The 24,187-nt window shown below is 40.3% G+C and overlaps 1 long non-coding RNA gene across 1 annotated transcript; it reads left to right on the forward strand.

Moving 5' to 3' along the window:
- Nucleotides 1–21,083: 21,083 nt before the first annotated feature.
- Nucleotides 21,084–23,955, forward strand: LOC108592369 (uncharacterized). The gene is made up of 2 exons (XR_001912479.3): nt 21,084–21,301; nt 22,015–23,955. It is a non-coding gene; the product is annotated as an uncharacterized LOC108592369 (long non-coding RNA).
- Nucleotides 23,956–24,187: the final 232 nt, after the last annotated feature.

A 24,187-nucleotide genomic window follows, 5' to 3' on the forward strand; every position in this document is an offset into this window, starting at 1 on the left:
TACGTGGGAAAGCTTTTAGGCATTGGCCAGGTGAATGGAATAGCTGTTTTTCAAAACATTTATTAAACGTATTTACTTCTCACATGAAGTCATGCAGATTGTTGCCTAATTTGTAGCTCTAGTCTGTGCATCTTTCATCATCTTCTCTCTGTATTTCTCTTTCTCTCCTTCTGTTTCTCCCTTTCTTTCTGTCTCTCTCTCTCTCTGCCTTTGTATCTCTATTGCCCTCTCTCTCTCTTTTCAGTGAGATATACTTCTCCCCTGCCTTACAAAAGTATTGAATTACTGTCTATTCTTCAGTATTCCCATATAGATTTTATGATAACAATTCTCTGAAATGTGTAGATTTTCTTAATCCTGTTCTAAGGTCAGATGTGTGTAACTATTCCATGCATGCTTAGAAAGAGTGGATATTCCCCCATTTGTTGGGTGGAGTGCTTATGAACTCAAGGACATTAATTACGTTTTCAAATCTTCTGTACCTTTTTGACTTTTTGATCTTTGATATATGAATTGTGGATGGAGGCATGGTGAAATCTCCCACCACAACAGATTTTAAAATTTCTCCTTATATTTCTGTAAATTTTGCTTTATGTATCTTGAAGTTATATTATTCAGTGCATATAAGTTTATATCTTTCCAATATATCTTTTCACTTCTTTCATGTGATACAAAATATCTTATCATTATATGGTAACATTATTTATTTGTAGTAATATTATTTTGTCTGATAACTATATAGCTACACCAGCTACATATTTATAGTATTTGCCTAATATATTCATTACTTGTTGATACATAACAAATTGCCCTTAACAAGTAGTGGCTCAAAACAATCAATCACATTTATTATCCTCTCAGATACTGTGAGTCAGTAATTCTGGAGAGACTTATCTGGGCAGTTCCGGCTTGGAGTTGGAGTTGAGTTGTTGGCTGACAATAGTCATTTGAATGCCTGAGTAGAGCCAGAGCATCTGCTTTTAACATGACTCACTCACATGACTGACAAGATGGTCCTAGTTGTTGGCAAGAGGTTTCGGTGGCCTCTTCATAGAATGCTTGAGTATTCTCACGACATGGTGGTTAAAGTCCTTTAGGCAAGTGATCCAAAATAGAGGGTTAAGTGAAATTTTTTTTTCATGATATCACCTTGCCAGTTCCACCACTTTTTGTTAGAATGGTCAGACTGATGGGGAGAGAAATTAGATGCTACTATTTTTTTTCTTTTTTCTTTTTTTTTTTAATTTTTTATTGGATTTTAGGTTTTGGGGTACATGAGCAGAGCATGCAAGACAGTTGTGTAGGTACACACATGGCAGTATGCTTTGCTTTCCTTTTCCCCTTCACCCACGTTTGCTCTGTTGCCCAGGCTGAAGCACAGTGGTGCCGTCATAGCTCACTGCAGCCTCGATCTCCCAGGCTCAAGTGTTCCTCCCACCTCAGCCTCCTGAGTAGCTGCAACTACAGGCATGTGCCACAATACCTGGCTAGTTTGTGTATGTTTTGTAGAGAAGAGATTTCACCACATTGCCCAGGTTGATCTCAAACTTCTGGGCTCAAGCGATCACCTGCCCTAGCTTCCCAAAGTGCTGGGATTGCAGTCCTGAGTCCCCGTGCCCAGCCCCTAGATGCTACCTTTTGAAAGGGAACTTGTCAATTAGTTTGCAGATGTATTTTACAACGACCTTAATGGTCTTTTGGCATTCCTTTACTTTCTATCTTATTGTGTTCCTATGTTTTAGATACACCTCTTGTAAATGAATATCACTGAAATTTGATTCCAATTTAATAATCGTTATCTTTTAACTAAAAATGTATCCCTTTTATATTATTTGTTGGCTACTAATAAATTAGGATTCATTTTTAACACTTTTTTCTTCTATATTTTATTTTCTTCTTATTTTCTGAATCTCTTTTTCTCGCTCTCTCCTTTCTTGTTAAATTTTAAAATTACTTTTCCCTACATTTAAAAATTCCCTCTTGGCCAGGCACATCCCTGTAACCCCAGCACTTTGGGGGGCCAAGGCAGGTGGATCACAAGGTCAGGAGATCAAGACCATCCTGGCCAACATGGTAAAACCCTATCTCTACTAAAAATACAAAAATTAGCAGAGCATAGTGGTACGTGCCTGTAATCCCAGCTATTTGGGAGGCTGAGGCAGGAGAATAGCTTGAACCAGGGAGTCGGAGGTTGCAGTGAGCCAAGATTGCACCACTGCACTCCAAACTGGCAACAGAGTGAGACTCCATCTCAAAAAAAAATTTCCTCTCTACTCATTTTGTAGTTATACATTCTATTTATATTTTCTTACTGGCTACTCTATTAAACTCAGCACGCACATTTAACTTCAAAGTCCAAAGTAAATCAATATCTTTATTGTCAATTTGTGTTCATTAGAACTTTGTCTGTAGGACTTGGGTTTTAAGCAAACTTTTCCAGAGATTTGTATTTGCTTCTTTCTTAAAGCAGTACCAATTTAAGACCGCTTTAAAGTTGGGGTTTGGGACCATGCACATAGTGTGAATTCAGCACACAAATCAATTTAGGAGGTGACTGTTACTGGAAATTCTCAGAAGAGACTTCCTGTTTTCATTAGTACAAGTTTCTACATTAATATATATTTCTATCTTTTGGTTTTTGCTTTTTTGCATTGTCGTTCTCTCTTGTTTCAGTTCAGCCCTTAACTAAAGGTGTTATTTGGGGGTTGGTGGTCTTATGTAAGAAGAGAAAACTTTCCAATCTGACTTCTCCCTATTGAGAACATTGGTCTTGGCTCTCTCTTTCCTTTCCAAAATTGCCCATTGAAACCTGCAGAATACCAAGGATTGTTATTCCTTGTCTCTTTAGACTCACAACTTCTTCCTTTTTTTTTTTAACTTTTGAAGACTTCCTTATTTTCTTGTCAGCTTAGCCATGTGCTTAAAAGAGTTTTTAAAACTATGTTAACAAGGGAAGTTTTTAAATACTTTGAAAATAGAACTAACATTGAAGCCATACCAACAGAAGGGTGGTAGAAACTTGCAGCCTGAGTTTAACCAGGCTGGTTTTCAGCTAAAACAAAAATATTGGCATTCTTTATAGGATTCAAATAATACCCAGAGCCTAAGAACACAATATTTAAAATTCCAAGAATACAATTGAAAATTACATGGTCTACGAAAAACCAAAAAAAAAAAAATCTCAGTTTACATGGGAAAAAGACAGTCAACAGACATCAATTCTAAAATGACACAGATGTTGGAATTGTTTGAGAAAGACTTTAATCAGTTATTATAAAATGCTCCAAAAAGTAAGGGCAACACACACTCCTCTGGCTGAGGAGATCTGCTGGGTCCTGCTCTCTCCCTACTGCAGTGGGCAACTGTGATGACTTTTAGTAGCTCAGCTAACCAAGCCCAGGACAAGATTCCCTGTAAGACCATTTTCAGTTCTAAAGTTCAATGAACCAAATCTTAAAGGCATGAGAGTGGAAGGAATCATGCTGTTCCTTTATGACATATAGCAGAGGCATTCCTGGAGAGGAAGGGGAAAAGACCTCTCCACCACCATTCAACTGTGTTATAATTACTGTATAAAAATGTCTGTATGCCTCAGAAGGAAGGAAGTTGAGATGAATTTTAAACTGGAGTCTGTATCAGCTAGGATATTTTCTACTGAAGTTAACAGAAGACTCCACTAGAAATGGCTAAAGAAATGGCAATTTGTTATTTCCCATAACAAGAAGGCAAAGGTGAATCAGCGACTAACTGAACTTGTCAAGGATCTGGGTGCTTCCTCCCTTTCTTACTCTGCCATCCTCAGCAGAGCAAGTCTTATTTTTGGCAAGCAGACAAGTCTTATGTTGTTGTAAGATGATTCAGTAATCTCTTGTGCAAAAAATGACCAAATCCAATGAAGAAGAGGAGCATTGCTTTCCATGTGGCCTTTCTGGGAAAGAAAAAAATGATTTTAAAGGAGAAGAAATTCCATGACTTCTACCATTTGCAATAAAAATGAGAGAGAAATCCAACTAAGCCCCCAGCTACCAACTAAATCGACGCTGTAACTCCTATCTTTTTAAAGTCCTATCTTTGTAAAGGGTTTCAATCAGGGTCCAGCAACAAACAGATGGCATACTCAAATTAGGATAATCTAAGAAGAGTTTCAAAGATACGGCTTCTCTTTATGAAACTGTATTTTAAAAGATATGAGCAGAGGCCAGGCACAGTGGCTCACACATGTAATCCAAGTACTTTGGGAGGCTAAGGCAAGCAGATCACCAGGTCAAGAGATCAAGACCATCCTGGCCAACATGGTGAAATCCTGTCTCTACTAAAAATACAAAAATTAGCGTTGTATGGTGGTGCATGCCTCTAGTCTCAGCTACTCAGGAGGCTGAAGCAGGAGAATTGCTTGAACCCAGGAGGCAGAGATTGCAGTGAGCTGAGATCGCACCACTGCACTCTAGCCTGGCGACAGAGCAAGAATCTGTCTCAAAAAAGAAAAAAAGATACAAGCAGAGGGTTGGGAAAACACAGGATACGGTTCAACACTCCAGGCTTCCACAATTTTCTCCATTCCCACCCACACTTGAAGAGAAGATAAAGGGAGGGAGGGAACATTACTAGAACTGGAAGGAGAGAGTCAGAGCAGGAGTCAGCAAACTTTTTCTGTAAAGGGCAAGAGAGTAAATATTTCAGTCTTTGCAGGCTTCGTTTCCCTCTCAACTGCTCAGCTCTGCCATGGTAACACAAAAGCAACCATAGACAATATGTAAAGAGTGTGGCTGTCTTCTCATCAAACTTTATTTACAGATATTATAATTTGAATTTTATACAATTTTTGTTTAGCATGAAATAAAATTTATTTTTTAAAAAGTTTTTCAACCACTTAAAAATGTATGTGGCTGACAGGCCATGCAAAAAATGGTGGGCTGAATTTGGCTCATGGGTCATAATTTATTCATCCCTCCTGACAAGAAGAGCTGTGAACGTCAGCCAAGGGAAGCAGCCACCTTTAGGGACCCTGCAGGGGAGAAAACCACAGGAATAAATACACTGACCTCATTCTCTTCTCATTAAAAAAAATCCAACCAGAAGCCTAAGAGTAAGTAAACCCATGAATGTGGTCTGTATAGGTTATCCTCCCAAGCAGAGAGCAGGGTGGAGAAGGGTAGAGAGAGCATCTGGAGGGTTGAACAGGAGACACCTGGCACAGCACTTTCCATGTTGCCAGTCTACTATTCTCTATTTTCTTTAGTAGCTCATAAACTCATAGAAGAAAACAGAGCAAAAATGTGTTTGCTGTGCTTTATTCTTTGGGGGAAATAAGGCAGGGACAGAAATAAGACTGTGTTCTATCCTGAAACCAGACAGGACAATTCCAAGGGACAAGATAGGATGACATCAGCTCTAATGAGAAGTGGAAAACAAGTCAAACCCTTGGCATCTTGAGCAAAATAAAAAGGAGAAACAGGCACTGGATGGGGTCTGCCAGATGTTTCTGATGTTGAGTAAGGTGGGGGGAAGCTACATGTGCCTCCTGTGTAAAATCCTTTCTTGATAACCCGTAATAACCCAGGTACCATCCACCTCTCCTTTGAAGCTCTACAGAATTTGGGGCCTATTTTATAGCAGGTTTTTGGCTATAATTTTGTTTAGTATAAATCTTATCATACTATATTTATTAGAGGTTTCTTGCTTGCAAGTGATAGAATACAATTCAAATCAGCTTAAGTCTTAAAATGGAAATTAAAGGAAGGGTTCTGATTTATAATCTAAGGAAGAGTTGACTAGGCCAGGTTTGATGGGGTCCATGCCTATCATCCTAGCACTTTGAGAAGCTGAGGCAGAAAGTTTCCTTGAGCCCAGGAGTTGGAGACCAACCTGGGCAACAGAGTGAGACATCATATTTGAAAATAATATTTTTTTTTAATATGCTGGATATGGTGGTACACACCTGTAGTCCTGGCTACTCGAGAGGCTGAGGTGTGAGGTTGAGCCAGTGAGATCAAGGCTGCAGTGAGCTAAGATTGCACCACTGCACTCCAGCCTGGGTGACAGGACAAGAAAATGTCTCAAAAAAGAAAAGAAAAGAAAAAAGTTGACTAATTAAGCCACTAGAATGGCAAGGAGTAGACAGCTCTCAAATTCCTGGAAACTGGGGATATGCACACTACCACTCTCTATCTCATCTGTAATTCTGTCTCTTCTTTAACATAATTTTCTCAGTGCAGAACAGCTTTCTCTCCAGGGAATAAAACCAGATCCCCATTTTACATCATATAGCCAAAATTCTCAAGGAAAGGAATCTGGTCTCATTTGAATCGAGTGATCATTCCTAGACCAATCAAACATGGTTGAGTGGTAGCTGGGAGCTTATTAAAATATTTCATCTCCTAATATTACAAAAGAAGGAAAGAAAATGGGGGTGACCTGTCTCATAGGCATCTTTTCCTCATATTTCTGCAGGTGAGAACTTGAGTGCAGGACTTTTCCTATTTTGTCTCCATAGGACCCAGCACAGTGTCTTGCACGTGGCCCTCCATCAGTATTTTGGAATGAAAAAATTACTTTTGCTGGTGACATTTCCCTTACATCAATGGAAACTTACATGCTCTGGAAAATACTTCAGAATTTTCATATTGGTTAAGATTCTCTCATACCTCTTCTCCTATTTCTGAAACTTCTAAAATTTTATTAGTGCAGTTGGCTATAATCATTGAAGCACAATTTTTAAAATACAGCAAATTCTGATACCAAAATCTGGATCAAACCAAGATGCACAAGGAGAATAGCTACCATGTTGATTACCCTCCACGTTGAGTGTCCATGATTTAATCACCAGATGGCTCCCAAAGGATAATTAAATCAGCTGGGTAGAGAAGTGCTGGACTGGGTTTATACCTATCCAAATCCTTCCACTTAACATGACAAGTAGAAGTAAAACTAAGATAATACCCAAAAACCTCAACCAGATTTTAAGTCTGTTAATTGGATATATACCTATCCAAATCCTTTCGGTTAACATGACAAATAGAAGTAAGACTAAGGGTCAGGTATCGTGGCTCACTCCTATAATCCCAGCATTTCAGGAAGCTGAGGTGGGTGGCTCACCTGAGGTGAGGAGTTTGAGACCAGCCTGGCCAACATATAATGAAACCCCATCTCTACTAAAAATACAAAAATTAGCTGGGCTACTGGTGCAAGCCTGTAGTCTCAGCTACTTGGGAAGCTGAGACAGGAGAATCACTTGGAAACGGGAGGTGGAGATTGCAGTGAGCTGAGATCACACCACTGCACTCCAGTCTAGGCAACAAAGTGAGAGAGAAAAAAAATGTAAAACTAAGATAATACTCAGATAGCTCAACCAGATTTCAAGTTCAAACATATTTTCTCTGTAAGCACCTTTATGTCTGCTTCAGTGAATTTTGTCTCATTGACCAGAATTCCTCTTTGGTCTCATCATGACCTTCAATGCCTGATTCTTCAATTCTGATTCTATCTCTCACACATTGACTCCTTCTCACTTAAATTGTCTTCTACAAAATGGAAGCCAGAGTCAGTCTTTTCGGTCTTTTCAGTGGGGATATCTTACATTCAAGAATCCCTTATATCCCTCCATTTTCCATCCATAACAACTTCCCGATTCCAGTTCTACAATATTTTATGCCAAGTGTCCAAGCACTGTCAGAGAAAATTATAAAATTGTTATGTACAAATACATACTGAATAGTTTGAATGTCTACTTCCATAAATTTTATTGCAGCCTGGTTTTTTTCCTCTCCAGAATTTTTACCTACTCTGGTTTTAAATTTGCTCCCCCACCCCACCCCAACAAATAATCTGATTAAGTGGATTTTAGTCATCCAGGATCAACTTCCTCTTTTTTCAATCTTAACTTTGAAACTGCACTTTCTCCAAGAACGATGTGCCTTTTAGTTTTACCAAAGACTACTGTTCTCTTTGTAATTCTATCCCATTCTCCTAATCCAAGCCTTTGTGTCTTAGCTCAGGCTGCCATAAAAAATACTACGGACTGGATGGCTTACACTACAGAAATTTATTGTCTCACAAATCTGGAATCTGGAAGTCTAAGATCTAGGTACCCATAGCATTGGATTCCTCTGATGCTTCGCCCTTTGGCTTGCAAATGGCTTCCCTCTTGCTGTGACCTCACATGGTCTTTACTCTGTGTCTCTGCACACTGCTGCTGTTTGTATATCCTAATCTCCTCTTCTTGGACACCAGTCAGATTGGATTAGGTCCCACACCCAATGTCTTTGTTTTAACTTAATCATTTCTTCAGAGGCCCAATCTCCAAATATAGTCACAGCCTGAGGCTCTGGAGGTTGGGGCCTCAGCATATGAGAAAATGAAAAATTACTACTAAAAACTGCCATTCCTCCTGAAGGGATTAGTACCTATTAAAAAAAAAAAAAAAAAAAAAAAAAAACCAGGACTTCTTCCAGGTCTTTGCTCTTTATTTAGGAGAAAATTTGACCATGTTGGTGGGTTTTGGATGTCAGCAAGTGGGCCAGACACTGAGTTGTATTCATCTTCAACAAATATTAACTCAATGTCTATAATGCGATTTTGGAAACTGAGAGGGGAAAGACCAAATTTGTTATTCAATAATAGAGCAAAAAGAATGCAGAGTTCTTGAAGGCAACTTGGAAGGGAAAGAATGAGGAAGATGAAATGGAGCCAACAGAGGGTGCGAAAGTTCAGGATGCTGACCAGGCCATGAGTGCTGGGGATAACATCCCTAGTGGTTGAAGGGCCAGAAGCTCTTCCTGAGCAGCAGCAGCGAATTTTAAGTTCCTTTCATTCTTAAGATGTAAATGCTTCTGTATCTACAAACTTTAGTTAAGACTACTGCATGTGTGGTATCATTACGTGTTTAAACCAAGGAAAAGTGCCAAAGTTCATGTCTGCACTGAGCCATTGTGGAGGGAATATGATCCCATCAGCGTGATAGAAGGTTTTCTTACATAGCACACATGCAGCAGAATCAGAATTCTGGAATCGGTGGTAAGTACAAAAGCATTAGACACCTACGAATTCACAAAAATTCTGAAGAAGGAATTGGGCATTTGAAAGTCTTATTAAAGGCCAGGTACGGTGGCTCACATCTATAATCCCAGAACTTTGGAAGTCCAAGGCGGGCAGATCATGAGGTCAAGAGATCAAGACCATCCTGGCCAACATGGTGAAACCCCATCTCTACTAAAAATACAAAAATTGACTGGGTGTGGTGGTGTGCACCTGTAGTCTCAGCTACTCAGGAGGCTGAGGCAGGAGAATTGCTTGAACCTGGAAGGCAGAGGTTGCAGTGAGCCAAGATCATGCCACTGTACTCCAGCCTGGCAACAAAGCAAGATTCTATCTCAAAAAAAAAAAAAGGTTTATTAAAAAACATTTAAGTCATGCAAATAAATAAATAAATAAAAGGATAAATACAATAAATTGCCAGGTACACACACCAACGAGCATAAGAAACACACTATCAATATATTTGAAGCTCCCTTTGTTTCTCTGATATTGTTTCCCTCCGACTCCACTCTAGATAGAACTGCCATCTTCAGTTTGATGTTCGTCTCCCCAGAAGGCATTGGTGTCTTACAAATAGCAAAATGAAGTTCAGTTCAATCTTGTCTATGTCTAAGGTAATTCTGCCATGAGGGTTACGAATGCATAACTTGTGTATCCCCAACGCCTATATATAATATATGCAGCTACCTATATATAATATATGCAAATCAGATAATAAATACACATCAACACATTTATACACACACACACACACACACACACACACCCCTTTATGTAACATACTTATATATAAAACATTGTAGTTATAAATATAGGTAAATATCTTAAATATTTCAAGGTTTTCAAGCTATCTCAGGTTTATACAATTCTATTTCATTTTAACAACTAAACACAAATCAATACATTTATAAAAACAGTCTTCTTCAGACTTAAAAAATTTAAATATGTAATGTACTCTTTGATTTCGCTGAAAGCCACTAAACCAATTTTCTTCTCGGTACTAGGCACCCAATTACAACATTTAAAATTAAAAATTCAAATTACTGTGGATTTTCTGCTCAGCTGCAATTAATTTTGAAACATGTTTAGAAGTACATGTTTTTCTCAAATCTCTCAGGTATCAACAAATTGTATAAGCATGATTATTCATTGTTTCAGGCGATCTAAGACATCATTTTTCTTGGTGAACATCAAATACTTTCATTAGCAGATATCACACTTAGAATATTGGGCTGAAGTACAGGAAACATGTAAAATTCATATATTCTCAAGTTTGTCCAGTGTGTTTGGAGAAAAATACTTAATTCTCAACTGGGTGTGGTGACTCACACCTGTCATCCCAGTGCTTTGGAAGACTAAGGCGAGTGGATCACACTGTCAGGAGTTCAAGACCAGCCTGGCCAAGATGGTGAAACCCCGTCTCTACCAAAAATACAAAAATTAGCTGGTGTGGTGGCGGGCTCATGTAATCCCAGCTACTCCGGTGGCTGAGGCAGGGAATTGCTTGAACCCAGGAGGCAGAGATTGTAGTGATCCAAAATTGTATCACTGTACTCCAGCCTGGGCAGCAGAGTGAGACTCCATCTAAAAAAAAAAAAACAAAACTTAATTCTCTTTCATTTAAAAGATAATACCAGCAACCAATGAACTATATCTTTAAACACTGAAGCAGGAAATAAGCTGTGTCCTTATATGAAGAACTTGTATTGTGTGATTGCTGATAAACACAGTGCTGTTTCTGGAGGTGATTTGCAAAGTCAGAGCTGTATGTATCCATAAAGCATCACTGCATCCAAAGGAATCTGAAAAACCAAGCTCTAAAAGGGAACTTCATCCTGGCTGTCTCCGCTGCAACATGGTGGAGAATGTACAGTCTTACAAACACCCCAGTTAGGAAACTGGTGAACACTTGAGGGACTATGGAATGTTCAGTACGGCACTAGGGATCCTAAGAACCACAGACATATTAAGCAGGCACGACCTTTCCATAAGACACTCATAGGGCCATTGGAGGAAATGAGGCACCTATAAAGGAGGAAGCCATCTTTGAGGTTGGAATGGTCAGGCAAGGCTTAGGCTTCGGGTCTGTTTTAGTCTGTTCCTGTTCTCAAGTGTTTTTTTATAGTTGCAGGACCAGACTAAGATAGACCACAAACCCAAAGAACATAAATCTGGCCTGACACGGTGGCTCATACCTGTAATCCCAACACTTTGGGAGACCAAGGTGGGAAGATCACTTGAACCCAGGAGTTCAAGGCTGCAGTGAGCTGTGATTGCGCCACTGCACTCCAGCCTGGGCAACAAAGCAAGACCCTGTCTATAAATGAATAAATAGACAAAGGGCTGATATCCAGAATTTACAAAGAACTCAAACAGATTTACAGGAAAAAAACAAACAAGCCCATTCAAAAATGGGCAAAGGATAAGAACAGACACTTTACAAAATAAGACAGACATCAGGCCAACAAACATAGGAAAAAATGCTCATCATCACTGGTCATTAGAGAGATGCAAATCAAAACCACATTGAGATGCCATCTCACACCAGTTAGAATGGCGATCATTAAAAAATCTGGAGACAACAGATGCTGGAGAGGATGTGGAGAAATAGGAACACTTTTACACTGTTGGTGGGAGCGTAAATTAGTTCAACCATTGTGGAAGACAGTGTGGCGATTCCTCAAGGCCTTAGAAATGGATATTCCACTTGACCCAGCAATCCCATTACTGGGTATATATCCAAAGGACTATAAATCGTTCTACTATAAGGACACATGCACACAAATGTTCATTGCAGCACTGTTTACAATAGCAAAGACCTGGAACCAACCCAAATGCCCATCGATGATAGACTGCATTGGGAAAATGTGGCACATATACACCATGGAATATTATGCAGCAATCAAAAATGATGAGTTTGTGTCATTTGTAGGGACTTGGATGAATCTGGAGAACATCATCCTCAGCAAACTGACACAAGAACAGAAAAGGAAATACCGTATATTCTCACTCATAGGCAGGTGTTGAACAATGAGAACACATGGACACAGGGAAGGGAGTACTAAATACTGGGGTCTATTGCGGGGAATAGGGGAGGAACAGCGGGGGTGGGAGAGCTGGGGAGGGATAGCCTGGGGAGATTGCCAAATGTGGGTGAAGGGGAGGAAGGCAGCAAAACACACTGCCATGTGTGTACCTATGCAACTGTCTTGCATGTTCTGCACATGCATTTTAGGTGCATGTGCAATAAAAAAGAAAAAATAAATAAATAAAAATAACCAAACAAATTTATCACCCACAGTTCTGAAGGCTGGGAAGTCTAAAATCAAGGCACTAGTAGATTTGGTGTCTGGTGAGGTCTTATTATCTGCTTCGAGATGGGATCTTCTTACTGTGTCCTCCCACGGCAGCAAGGGTGATGAGGTTCCACTGAGCTTCTTTGATCAGTGCATGTATCCCATTCTTGAGCTCGTGACCTAATCACCTCCTAAAGGCTCCATCTCTTTCATACTGTTGCACTGGAAGTAAGGTTTCAACATATACATTTTGAGCCAATATTCAGACCATTAACAGGTTTTCCAAACTATTAAGGGAGAAAATAGGACTCTAATGTAGGATTTCAGGGTGGATTACTTTTAGATAGCAATAAGAATCACTATATACAAAAGCATGAAGCTTGTGTCAGGAGAGGATAAATAGATTTGCCTGGCTGGAATAAAGGATCCTTGTAGAGCAGTACAGAGAAAGAGGTAGAATGGGAAAAGTATGTTGGAGCCAGAACCGAGGGCCTTCAAGGCCAAATTGAAAGTGAACAATGCGGAAACTTCCCTGGCCCCATTTTTTTGTTCTTTTTTTGATGAAGAGCAGAACATGATTTTTTTTTTTAAATTAAGGCATTGTATACAGAAAAGCCATGGTAGAATGAAGATGTGTAAATCACATTTTTCAGGTTTCTTCCTTTTCTTATGTTTCCAATCCTGGGTAATGGTGTCACCTCCTTTGATATTTGGGACTTGAAACTAAATCATCTTCAGCTCCTCATTATAACTCCTACTCCACATCAAGTCCTCATAATCTGATTTTCAGGTACTTTGCACAGAGTACAGCACCTAGCATAGAATCATCTCTTAGTAAGTGCGTGTTGAATCAACACCTGAGTTGAACAATGGGTTACATTTCTGATCTCCTTTCCCTTCTTTCCTTCTCTCTACTGCTCACTCTGTTCGGGCCCTTCCATTTGGACTTTTATACTAGTTTCTTTCCTCTCTGAACCATCCTGCACATGGCAACCAGCGCAATTGTTCTCCATCGTATGCCAATCACATCACTACCCCATTAATTAAACCCAAAATACAAAAAGTCGATGGGTTCTTACAGGAAGAAAAAATACATGTTCTATAAGAAGACAAGTTTTTCCAAGATATGGCTCCAGCCCATCTTTCTCACCTCACTGCTTAATGTATTCCCCTGTCTGTTCTGTATCCAATTTAATTAGTGTCTTCCCTAATTACAATGAAAGTTTTGCCATTGATTTTCATGAAAGTTAAGTAAGTTTAAACATATAAATTGCATATATCCATCCATAGCACATAGTAAGTTCTCAATAAGTATAAATGGTTGTTATCAAGTCTGAGTATTTTCCTGCCTGGTTTCCTGTATACTCTCATGTCTGCCAACTATTTACCAGCTTAACTCTTCCTGATAAAAGTCTACTTTCTTCTTAAGGCCCCATTCCAAAGCTGCCCTCCAAGGCTAAGAAAACTTTCCTAATTGCCTAGTCCAAATCTCTCTTTATTCCACCTACCCATAGCTATATATATATCTGATGTAACACTGAAAGCAGTCACACACATTCTATGGAGCACACACACACACACACACATTCTATGGAGCAAAAATAATGAACTATCTATATGAAGCAGATGTAACTGGTTCAAACAGCCATAAAAACCATTCTTAGAACATGAGCTTATCCCTATAATATTAGCAGAAAGGAGCAAGAGGAGAATTAGAAAAATAATACCAGAAATATTATTTTATAAGAAATAAAGCTGAAGTCATCTTAAGGGGAAGGAAAAGCTTTGCTCACTTGCAACTAACCTGTGTTATCCTCAGAAATAAACAAATACTCAACTGTGGTGAGGTTATGCATGCTCTTCTGCAATTCATTAGGAAATCAGATGAATCCTAATTTTCCACCACGCTGATGCAAACATTGAACTGCCTTCCTCCCTCACCCCACCAGGAGATCTCAGCTCATCCACCAGCCCTTTGGAATTAGCAAAACCAAGGTAGAGCCAACTAGCTTTGGCCCCAAATCTGAAGTGTAGAGTTTCATAAACCAAAAGAAATAATTTCTTCCTTGGTGGAAAATGTGGGGCCAAGGAGGAGAGAGAGGTGGAACACAGAACTACAAGATGAAGGATGGGAAGAGGGAAAGTCAGAAATCAGATGCATTCAGAACCTCTCAAACTGCTTGGCCTTCCTCAAGTGTGGTACAAGAGACAAGTCAATCATATGAAATAAAAATTCTCAGCCCCGATCTGCATTTCTCCACAGCATCTACTCAATCTTTAAGCAAAACAATTTCAGAAATCTTCCTTTATTTCACTTTGTGTCTGGTCTGAAGAGGGACACAAGACGTGAATGGCACCCAGTCTCTGACCAACATACAGAGTACCTGCAAAGCTGGGTTAAGTGGCCCCATGATCTGTTTTGTTGTCAATTTTGAAGTGAATTCATGTGCTGCAGAGAAAGAATCACAAACAAGAAGTCTTCTGGGCTTCCTGCTCTGGGGAGCCTTCCCTGGCAGCAGTGGGAATAAAGGATCTCTACAGCTGAAAAGTCTTTCTTTCCTTTTTTTTTTTTTTTTTAAGGCAGTCTTGTTCTGTTGCCTAAGCTGGAGTGCAGTGGCATGATCACGGCTCTCTGGAGCCTCGACCTCCCAAACTCAAGCCATCCTCCCACCTTAGCCTCCCTAGTTGTTAAGACTACAGGTACACACCACCATGCCCAGCTAGTTTGTTTTATATTTTTTTGTAGAGACAGGGCTTTACCATGTTACCCAGACTGGTCTCGAACTCGTGGGAAATCTTATCTTTTTAATCTTTGATGTTCCACATACATGCATATCACGGGTCTCAGGACCTTCCCCAGTAAATGTTGCTTTCATTGAACTGATTTTGAGGAGGTCCCCGGGAGATAAAGAGTAGTGTTGAGATGAGCTTTGTGGTGAGGGAGCTTGTTAAACACAGACCCTAGAGACACGTCCATATACTGTGAGATTATACCAAGTCAATATTATGAATCAGACTTTGCTTGTAAAAGCACAGCTTTGGGCCTTGCAGGGTGGCTGTTTCCGCTTTTCATTTCATCTTCTAACTCCAGAAGGAAAATGAACTGCCTATGTATGTGGGTTTCTTGCTAGATGTATTACAATATCACATTCCTTTGGAATTGCCTCACATTCTTGACATAGTGGGAAATGGGAAATTCACCTCGTGAAGTAGAAACTCATATCTCCTAAAACTATCATCAAGGAGCCCTAAATCCCCCTAGAATTCACTTCCAGAGTTTCCCCATGTAGTGGCCAAGGGCATGCTTGACATGAAACCAGACACAGGAAGTTCTCCGAGGTCCTGCTTTTCTTTTCTGTCAGATTACAAATTCCTAGAAGACAGGATTCACGTTTCTGCCGAAGTCTGTGTGCTTAGTAAATGCTTGATCACTTAGTTGGTGCTGCTACGATTTCCTCAGACATTTGTCAATGACATTTGTCAAGCAGACACAGCCTTTCATGTAGTCAGGTACTTGTTTATGTGATCTGACTTCAAAGGCCACAAGTGGGAGAAAAAAAACGATTGTTCAATAATTCTCAGTTGATGAGTGAGAAACTCCTCAGACCCCTACCGTCCTCTCCATCAGCTGTAGGACTTAAAATGCAAATAAGAGCCACTCTTTTCTTATCTGTTAAATGTAAAATGTTTGCCCTGGAAGGCTGAGACTTCTCTAAATCACATAGAAAATAATTCTATTTGACTTGGATAAGAAGTATTTGTTGATCCCCTTCTATTTGCAAGGCACGTACAAGGCTTTTAGGGTGAGAGGGCCACCTACAAATCTTGAGCTCATAGCCTAGAAAGCCTGAGGCTTGGTGGTGTGTCTCCCGACTCAGTTGCTTCCTACCTGTGTTACTTTAGGCAAATTAGTGAACCTCCCTGAGCCTGTCTCCCTGACATGTAATATGAGACTCGCAAGACTGCTGTGAGGATTGATTAGATAACATCTGGACTTTCCGCAGACTTTTACCCATGGTCAGGACTTGATGACTGACACTATTAGTACTGTTTTTATTGTTCTGGTATTTGCATTTGTTCGACTTACTGTAATGGCTGTTGAAAAAGCTTTCCTGAGACATCAGCAGTGACTAACCCCCTTGGTAAAACTGCATTAGCAGAGTAGCTGCTCAGTCATCTCTCTGGGCTCTAAAGACAAAAGACAGAAATTTTGGGCATTAGGGTGTAAACTGGGGAGGAAGCACACCGTACTGAACAATGCTGGTGAAGGGTCCAGGCCACTGGACGTTAGGAAGGCTCTGGGTGTTGGAATAAAGTGAACTTGCTCAGAAAGTCCTAGAGGTCACTGAGGCAAGCTGTGTCAATGCTGCCGCTTCACTTAAGTCCACCAAGAATCATCCTGGAACAAGGATTGTCATCTACAAGCACTTCTCCTATTCCTCTTTTGAGTTCTGGAGGTTTGGGAAGCAGCACAAATAGCTGCTTTGTGTCATTTCTGCCACTGCCCCCTTCCTTTTTCTTACTTACAGGGAATTTTGTAGGAGTGCAATTTGAGGTCAAAATACACAAGCATTTAAGACATTGCTTTGCTTCAAATCCTTGAACAAATATTAACTTATTCATCATCTCATTACCCCTGAGAGTTGGGAAAGCAGAGCCCAAATAGAGGTTAGAATGTTATAATCCCATCTATAAATTACAGAGCTTGTTGTATTTACTAAATGAAGGCTTTAAGATTTTAGGAAGCTTTTCTAAATGTTATCTCTCCATCCCTATCATAGGATTTGCTCAGAATGCATTTTCAAAGAGAAAAAATTGTTAATGTCACACTGGCATGATAACCCAACCATCTCATAGATCAAAGGAGAGAGGCAGAGAAAGGAGGAAGAGGAGGAGGAAGAGGAAGAGGAGATGGAGGAGGAAGGGAAAACCAACAGGAGGAAAAGCCCCTTCTTACTTTGGATTAATGTTAAACTAAATAGTTCACTACATTTTAAGTGGGTTAGTTGAAAAGGTATTTGTCAACCATGAACGTTTGAAAGGGAAGCATGACAAAAATTTTCACTGTTTATGTTCAAATGAAAACATGTGCAGAAAGTTGTACAACTGAAAGTCCTTTCAAACAACAGCTATAAAAGAGATTAGTCAGTTAGGACAGGAATAGAAAGTGGAAACTTGGAAGACTGGCTACTACTCCTTGTGTATGATTGCTGGGGTGAGTCTGTGCTGAGAACTTTCTACAAAGGGTGACCTTTGCAGATATGAGAGGGGGATGTCAAACTTTTGGGGGATCACTGTGGGACCCCAGCTTAGGCATCTCTGCCCCAACATATCATCCCTTATTCTCTTTCCGTGGGACACAAGGACCTTGCCATCCCTCCATCTTATAAGCTTTCCTGTCATGATTTTTCCATTATCCTAGAGAGCCTTAATATGGGCCAGGTCTCCAGGTTCTCCCACCTTCTTCTGTCCCATCTATACCCCTCACCCATCCTCAAACCCTTTTTTTTTTCCAGGATTTTACTGAGAACTACAGAGAAATAGGCGGGGAATAACAAACATAGGGAGTTATGTAGTTAACATACACCTTGACATCACCTAGTCACTGAGGAAATAACAGATTCTAGAATAATAAATCTGTTATTACTAGCTGTAAGGTCCATGAGAAGCTTTTGTCCTCTTCTGGAAACCAAGAAAGCACCTGCTCTCACTCAGTCCTAAGGACAGAATCTTTATGGGAGTAACAATAGAATGGATAATGGGAAATTCATATGTCCCCATGGAGGATCATTTGTATATCAAGGGAAGTCCAGAGAGATGATCCACAATTCAGCATGTCCCTTTGGCCAGTAGAGAGACCACCTTAGTCTGGAAATAATGATGATAATAATATTAAAGAAGCCTGACTAAACAAGTCCTTTATCTCTATCCCATGTAATGTGTTATATCTGACCTCATAGAGGACCAGCCTTACTGTTATGTACTCTCTCTCCTGCTGGGGAAGTAAACAGAAATTGAGGCTCTAGTCTGCCTGGTGGTTCACAAGGATGGTGCTTTTCAAAGTCCTTTGGATGGGCAGGGAACCGGTTTCCCCACCACCATTTCTGACTAGCACTTCCCTGCCTTCCCTGAGCAGATGATGCACTGAACCCTGGTGAGGTTTCCAGCATTCAGGAAATTGTTTCCAGGACATCAAGGAATAGGGAGATGCAACTGGAACACTACATCCCAAGAAGACAGCCCTCTGGGCGTGACCACATGGTCCTTCCCCAGTATCCTAACTGTCCCCTTTCACTCTTTCCACATCTTCTTTGCCTTTAGAGCTCTACCTCATTTAGTATTTCTGATTCTATTCCCCTTCCCCTGGATGCCCAGTTGCTGGTTTTTTTTTTTTTTTCTTCAGCCTCACAAAAACTCCACAAAGAAGGTATCACTGTTTCTTGAGAAGGGCATTGAACTTGGAGAGATTATGTCGCTTGCTCTGTCACACAGCTTTCCCAGGGAGGATCTAAGTAGAAGCCAGATACATCTGATTGTGTTGTCTCTAGTATGTTCCATGCTGCCATTGCCAACAGCATGGCATAAGGGCACCACTTTCCCTGTCACACCTGAGATGGGCGTAACAAGTTGATTATGACCCTTCTCTATGGGGCTAGTCTGTGTTTACCTACAGAATCCTCATCAACAGCCCCTGTGGGTTGATCAGAGTCATTACATTGTGTTGTTATGTAGTTTGCAATCTGTCTCAGGCCATTCCCTCACCAGATCACTTCAGCATCAGTATTACCTCTTACCACCTAAAGGAGACACATCACCCAGGATGATCATCACATGTATCTGAGAGTGGCTCTCCTGGTCAAAAATCTATCATGATATCTAAGAGGAACATTTATCTGCATCTTAGAAAAAGCTTTAGCTACCTCCTCCAAGGTTTGGCAATGGGAGGTTTCTACTAAAGATAAAAAAATGAAACTTATAGAAGCTCAACTGTCCTTGGCCACTGTTAGCTACACACACATACCCTCCATTGCTCCTGCTTCTGCTCATACCTTGCACATGACATTCAGAGGGCTAGTGAATCACATCACTGTTACTAAAACCCATTCCATGCCCAGACTGTTGTTATACTTTAAGAGACCTCAGTGTGGGCAGTAAATGTCAACCCTATTAGTTTTCATTGCAGAAAGAATGACTGAGGCCCAGACAGGCAGGGGAGTTCCATATCACCACTCTCAGTTACTGACAGAGGCCATAGTAAAATGTAAGGCTCCCAGCATGGGGCCTTCTTCTTCTTCTTCTTAAGTAAAATGCACCACTTTGGACAGTCAAAAGAAGTAATTTAACTTCTACTTTTTTCAAAAAACATGACAACTCAACACTCCCCTCACTGATGCAGGGAACCATGTAAAAACTTCATCCTCTTCTGAATTGAAAGACAGCATAGTAAATCTAATGCCCAATGTCCAAGATTTTGCTCTTTGATATTTAAAGTTCATGGATCATTCTAGCAAAATTGATGCCATATAGTTCTGATTTGTGTATTTAAAAATTTTATCACTGTGTTGCTTGTTCAACAATTACTTGATACTCAAGTTTCTATTTTGTTTGTTTTTCTTAAATAAGTATAGGAAGCCTTTCCCCCTTAAAAATAGGAAGGCAAATGAGGCCAGGACTAAGTGTCCTTGGACACCAAATACTGGAACAGCCTCACACATAGATGGCAAATAGGGTTTCAGTATGGCCAATTGGCTATTTCCACTTGTGTTTCAGCTGTCACGCCACACCACCTCACCTCTGCCCATCCGCCCCCAGATCTTCAGTGGTGGTGAGCGGGAAGAGGGCTGATCTCATGTGTCTACCAGAGATGTTACTCATAAATGCTCTCATAATTCCCAGATGCTCTCATACTCTATGGGATAATACACTATGTCTCTTTTGAGCCAACACCCGAATTCTGCAAATGATACTCACTGGTGCCTAGAGCAGGAGGCAAAGGGGCCCCACAAAATTGCCTCATAAGACCAAGACATTATTAAGTCCATGAGGAGCAAACTGCCTTCCAACCAACCTCTCAAACCATCTCACGCTCAGTAGAGTCTGATAAATCATCTTGAGGAACTCAGGTAGAAGATGCTTCCCCTGTTAAAATATAAAGCACAGAAACCAAAAAAAACCTTCAAAACTCTTGCTAATATGATGTGGATCAAGATCTATAGCAGATGAATAAGAAAAGAACTGGCCTAGGGCTGGTAAATTCTAAACCTGGGATTCTTTTCTGTTCTGAGGCAGATAGAGTTGCTCTGAAAGAGAGTTTGACCCACTGAAAAATAACAGTTTTATGATGCCTTCCTATACGTCTAGACTAGCAAATGGAACAGTTCTAAAAAAAAGAAAGTCTTTGTATTTATCCCTTGAGAGATATTTATCTACATTGTAGGGCTTTTGGAACAAAAGAACGATTTCCTTTTTCTATAAAGTTTGGCGTCATTATTATTTTGAAAGATAACCATGTTCACTTGTTGCCAAATGACTGCTGAGTTATGTATGCTCTCTCTATATTTTTAAAAGAATTTGCTTTTGAAAAGAAGGTGGCTGGGGCTGGGGGATGGAGAGGGTAATCCACGTCCTGTCACCCTCTCCCTTCCTGGCTGTGAGAAACTTGTGGGCCTGGGAACTTACAGTTTGTTTTCTGTAACTCCATCTGGTTTGAAACCAAAAAGGAGATATTTGTGGAGAACAGACCACAGCGTGAGAGGGAGAAGGGCTGAGAGGGTAGGGGTATAAAAATCAGATAGCTCAGCGCTTGGCTCAAAGGAGCTGAAGGAGAGAGGATTCCACTGCGTGTATGTTTTCTCTTTCACGTCTCACTTTGTTCTCTGCCATCAGGAAATACAGTAGACATTTGTCACCAGCAGCTCTTTAGAGCCTTCGATGTTCCTTCCTCCCAGGATTTGAAAGGGGACTTCAGACACGTAAGAGTCAGATTTTGCAAACCAGCAGAATTTCTGTGCAGTGTTTATCAGACAAGCGAGAGGCTGTGAAGGCAGACTTTGGGAAATGGTTTAAACAGTTCATAAATCAGATGTAATTGAAACGGAGAGTATCTCCTTTCTGAGAGCCATGTAAACCTTTCTTTTATAATCTCTTTACTGGGGCAGAATTGTAATGTGTACAAGGGCCAGGGGTCTAATGAAGTCAGATTGCCTCAAGTCACTCAAGGCAATTTGTTTTTTCTGGCCAAATCATGAAACAGAACTGCATTCTGCTCCCTGTTACATTTATATAATAGCATCTCTTTTGATATTGTCAAGTCTATCGTGCCAGGCTGCATAGCATTCCTGATAACAAAATTCTTTGGAAAAATCTTTTTTTTTTTTTCACACACCAAATAACAGCAGCTGAAATCAGTTGGTGTTCTTGGCTGGCCAGGAGTAAAAAGTGCTTTTCATATAAAATTTCTAAGAAGCCCTAGAAACATGATGCAAAGCATTTTTACCCCTTTTTACTTTCAAACTGGTAGAATTTATGGGATTTCTAAAAACTATATTTGTTATACTGATAAAAATGCAGTTTCATATGAAGACCAGAAGACCCTAAAGGGTCTTGCCTAAGATTTTCATTTGAATTTAGTATATTAACAGTATAAGAGGCAGGTTTGTAGGACTGATAGTGTTCTTAACTTCAGGGAGAATCAAATATACCAGGAGCTCAGAAGAATGGAGTCTCAAGACGTCAGGCAAATACCGAAGAGATCGGAGCCAAGTTCTAAAGGGCAGCCATTTCCCAAATGTCAACCAAGAGCAAAGCCAAGAGAATTATTATTTCCTGGCTGCACAATCAAGGAAAAGCCTGATCAAAGCTGGAGTGCAAGTTAAAAAGTGTAAGGTACTCAAGTGCTAGGGTCTGTGTCCAAGCCCAATCAATCGATCATTAGTTGTTTTTAACTTCCACGTTTCTTTTGCAACAGCACCTCTTCCTTAAGTAGCAAACTTATCCGCTGCCTCCTTACATGATGTGTCCCATTGTCCAAGGACAGTAAAGACTCGCACCGTCTGCCATTACCTAAGAAAGATTGGAATTGACATGAACATCACAGTTGCATACGCAATAGGAATTATTGGATCATGGAGACACACATTCTGGTATATGCCAGATTGGCACATGACATAATCTGGGTTCTTTATAGATGCAGTTGTTTTGGGTTGGTCTAAATTATCAAGAGAAGAGACTTAAACTTTAGTTTTATCTTGTACCAACCACCAGAACCCTTACTTCTGAGCAGGGAGCAGCTGAGGAACAGGCTCTTTCTCTGAATGACTTTCAACATAGTTCTCTCAAACCTTGCTCCTCCAGAAGGCCACCCTCATCCTGGCTATGGCTACTTCATAATAAACTTGGCAGGATCATCTGTTCATATTCCATTTCAAGCCAAATTCAGTATCTCAAAGGTTTGTTCTGTGATTTGTTTGGACCTTGGGGGCTCCAACTGAAAGTGCTGAAATGCCATACTGACACTTCAGACTTATAGCTACCTGGACTCCAAGTAAGATTTATCTCCAACCAGAAGGGTTTCTCCTATTAAAAATCAAACAGTGTATGGTGTCTTCACCTGCTAGGTAATATTCTATGCCCTAATGGGAAGAATGGGGGCAGCAGACCAGTGAGTGCAGGAAGGAGAATCAAAACTGTGTCCATGCCCTTGAGAAAAGACAAATTGGACCAGACAAGTTCAGTGGAAACTTTCTAATGAATCCATCAACTTCAGCTTGACTAAGCAAAGTCATAGCTAGAAGAGTACTGAAATAGAAGAACCATGTACAGGGGTTCAGGGGTGATTCCTCTGAAATCGCAGCTGGAAGCATTTTGTAATGGTTCTAGTACTGCACCCTAGATGCTGTCACCCTTTCTCCTAATCACCATTAGCAGATGCCACAGGATTCCTATTTCTGAAAGTGTTCAGGCCCCTCATTTGCAAGACCAAAGAAGCCATTAATGTTTAAGGCTACATTTTATTCCATCCACAAATTTGGTAAAAGAGGAAATGTTTACAATTCTGCCATCCCATGATAGGAGTTTTCCATCAGGTATACACCGGTGTTAGCAAGGTATGAATACTTGTCCACTAAAAAGGCTGTTTGGTACTGCTGATACACATCCCAATGCAATGCCAGGCTCAAAAAGTTCTTCGGTGATTGCCTTTGATAACAATAAGTGGCTAAAGGTCTTCTTTCACTTCTTCCCCCACCTCAAATCCTGAAGGCAAGGTCTCTGGAATTTGAGGCTGTGCCCTTACATGCCTCCAAGGCATGTAAGCATGCCAACAAAGCAACAAAGCAAAATGGAGAGTCTGCACTGCTCATTAGTTGACCCAACACTCAGCCCACATTGGAGGGGAAGCGGGATGGGCTAAGGATGTCTTCTTCCTGCTCAGGACACATTATGGTCAAGGATGAAAGGAAAGAGATGCTGGGAGCAAGTTTGCATTGAAGATGTATTTCTGTTGCTCTGCTACCAACCCTGGTTATAAATGATGGAATTAATATGAGTCTGTAATAGCTACTTTCCCATATAGCTCTTCTATGTACATACATAAAATTAAAAATAATAGAATTCCTCCATTACTAACGTGGTGACAAGCATTCTTCATATACAATTTTTATTCCAAAAACAGGATTTAACATTTTAAAACCCAAGATCTGTTTGGTAAATTAGATAATAGGGTAAACTATAGCCAGTAAGATCAATGATTGTTGTGAAAAGAAAACTGTTAGCATTATAAATAATGCTTCTCGTATGGATGCTAAACAGTCAATCAGAAAACACCATGGTTGTTGGTTTAAAATCGGCTTCTTTGGCTG

The sequence above is a fragment of the Callithrix jacchus genome, chromosome 6 (assembly GCF_049354715.1).
Source record: "Callithrix jacchus isolate 240 chromosome 6, calJac240_pri, whole genome shotgun sequence".
NCBI lineage: Eukaryota > Metazoa > Chordata > Mammalia > Primates > Cebidae > Callithrix > Callithrix jacchus.